Raw genomic sequence first — 3,083 nt, forward strand, 5'->3', positions numbered from 1 at the left:
ATGAATTCCCTTGCCCAATTTGGTCTGGATCCGGGAACAAAGACGCGTTCTATTTGGTTTAATACTGGGAAATTTTCGGCCTGGTATATGCGAACCGTCTGTAACTAGGATCTTTTGGTATTTGGTGTGTGTTGGACACACTTTTGTGGGCATATGGGTGCGGGTCGCTCCCGTGTAGAAAACTCGGATACGCCTTTAAGTTATATATTACAAAACTTCAGTAAATTTGGAAAGCAGGCAGATTATGGAGTGAAGATGAAAAAGGGTGATTTAATTAAGTTTTGTCAACTCGAGTGGCCAACATTTGGGGTCCACTGGACCCCAAAAGGATCCTTTGTAGTAAAAGAAGTGATAGCTATCCATGAAATAGTTATGCAGAACGGATATTGGAATCAATTTCCTTATATCGATTGTTGGTTGTGGGTGGTTCAAAATCAGCCACCTTGGATTAAGAAATGCTTAGTAAAGTCTCATGTGATGGTTGTTAAAGGAAAGACTCGAGGAGGACCGCCTGTACTCCCTGAGTCTAATGAGGGGGGGAATTCTGAATTGGCTGAGTATCGGACCCCCTCTCCGGTCACCCTGTCAGGTAGCGAGGATGAATCAGACACCTCCTCGGGATCCAGTCCCTCTGCACCACCGCTCCCTCCCTCAGGGAAACCACCACCGGCGTATCAAAGCATACCTAATGATTCAGAGCGTGAGCCTCAGCCAAGTGCCCCATCTGAATCAGGGAATAAGGGCTATTATTTGCGCAAGACTGTAGAATCACAGCCGGTGCTGAATTGCCCGATGCGAGAGGTTATCGGAGAGGGGGGCAATGCAACTTTTGTCTACACCCCATTTAGTACTTCAGATTTATTTAACTGAAAGAATCAGAGCCCCTCTTTTCGTGAAGGCCCTGAAAAGATGAGGGACCTGTTTCGATTTATTGGGCAAACCCATCGACCCACTTGGGCTGATGTCCAGATGATGCTTCAAACCCTCCTGACCCCAGAGGAGAGGAGATTAGTGTTGGGGACGGCAGAGCGCATTGCAGCAGCCAGGGTAGAAGCGGAGGGAGCTGCTGGTCGTACCTTGCGTGATACCTGCCCTGTTGAGGAACCGAGATGGGATAATCATACTGCAGAAGGAAGAGAGCTGAGTGCACGGTATCTGGGGATTATAGTGGAAGCAATGGGGAAGGCAGTGCCTCGGGTTACTAATCTGTCTAAATTGTATGAAGTGAGACAGGGAAGAGAAGAGGATCCCTCAGCTTTCCTCGGGAGGCTGTATGAGGCGTTCCGCAGGTTTTCGGACCTAGATCCAAAAGCCCCAGATAATCAATGCATGGTAAATCTTATGTTTATTGGTCAATCCGCTGCTGATATTCGTAAGAAGTTACAGAAAACTGAGGGAGGTGCTGGGAAACCGATTTCAAAGCTGGTGGAAATTGCATATAAGGTATATGGGAATTGTGAGCATATGCAAGAGTGCAAGAAGGATAAAAAGGCTCAGCGACAGATGGCAGCACTGGCAGCTGCTATAACTGGAAGTAACCCTGGAAAGGCTGGGATGCAGAAAGGCAAAGGAGAAAGAGTGGGAGCAGGCGTTTGTGCTTACTGCAGGGAGAAAGGACACTGGAAGAGGGAATGCCCAAAGTTAAAGGAGAAGAGAGAGGGTGAACCAAGAGGTCACCTCATGCGGGCAGAGGAAAAGGGTGAGGACACAGAATGAAGGGGACGGGGATCTAAGACCACTACCCTTCGGGTTGGAGCCCGAGAAGATCCCATGGTAACCATTAGGGTTGGTGGCAAAAACTTTGAAGCCTTGGTGGATACTGGGGCTACATTTTCAATGATTCCAGAAAACCCCCCCTGTTCAGGAACTAGTGAACAGCATGTACTTGTGGAAGGGATTGAGGGAACGCAATCCCGACTCCCTGTTCGTAAGCCACTTCTCACCAAAGTGGGGGACCATTTGCTTGAGCACTCCTTTGTATATTCTCCAAGTTGCCTGGTTGCACTACTTGGGCGGGACCTACTCACAAAATTGCAAGCTGAGATATTTTTCAGAGACGACCAGATGGTGGTCCAGCTACCTGTCAAGCAGAGCTCGAACTATCAGATGGCTCTCCTGGAGGACCGACGCCCTGTAGTAAGTTCTGAAGATCACATGTCTGGAGTAGACCCTTCGGTATGGGCTGATGGAACCCCTGCACGAGCTAATTCGGTCTCCCCGGTAAGGATCATACTCAAGGATGGGGAGGGGCCCGTTCGGGTAAAGCAGTATCCACTCAGCCGAGCGGCCAGAGCTGGACTCAAGCCATTAATAGAGAAATACAAGAGGTGCGGATGGCTAGTGGAAGGGTCCTCACCATATAATACCCCCATTCTTGGAGTGCCGAAGGCAGATGGGGTCTCATATAGACTGGTACAAGACCTGCGAACAGTAAATAAGAAGGTCCTTTCAGACCATCCTGTAGTCCCGAACCCACACATGATTTTGACACAAGTACTGGGGGAAGCTGAAATATTTTCAGTGCTAGATTTGAAAGATGCTTTCTTCTCCATTCCCCTTCACCGAGACAGTCAAAAATTGTTTGCTTTTGAATGGGAGGATCCAGATACTTTCCATAAAGCCCAACTCATGTGGACAGTTCTTCCACAAGGATTCATAGCAGCCCCCCATATTTTCGGACTTGCCCTTCAGAAGGACTTGGAGGAATGGAAGGGATCACACCCCGCAGTGACTCTCCTCCAGTATGTGGATGACCTGCTAGTTGCAAGCCCAAACTTGCAACTCTGCGAGAAAGCCACCAGGTCACTGCTAAACACTCTAGGGGAAAAAGGATATAAAGTCTCTAGAGAGAAAGCCCAAATATGTCAGCCTCAAGTTACATTTTTGGGATATAAGCTCTCAAAAGGAGTCAGAGCCCTGAGTGCGGCATACAGGCAATCCAAGGTCTAACCTCACCTAAGTCACCCAAGGAGCTGCGGGCATTCCTAGGGCTAACTGGGTTCTGTCGACTATGGATACCAGATTATGGTGGGAAGGCTAGACCACTGTATGACTCCCTGACTAAGGAGAGTCCCACTAAATGG

This window comes from Crocodylus siamensis, chromosome 1 (assembly GCF_052110815.1).
Source record: "Crocodylus siamensis isolate JL-2025a chromosome 1, ASM5211081v1, whole genome shotgun sequence".
Lineage (NCBI taxonomy): Eukaryota > Metazoa > Chordata > Crocodylia > Crocodylidae > Crocodylus > Crocodylus siamensis.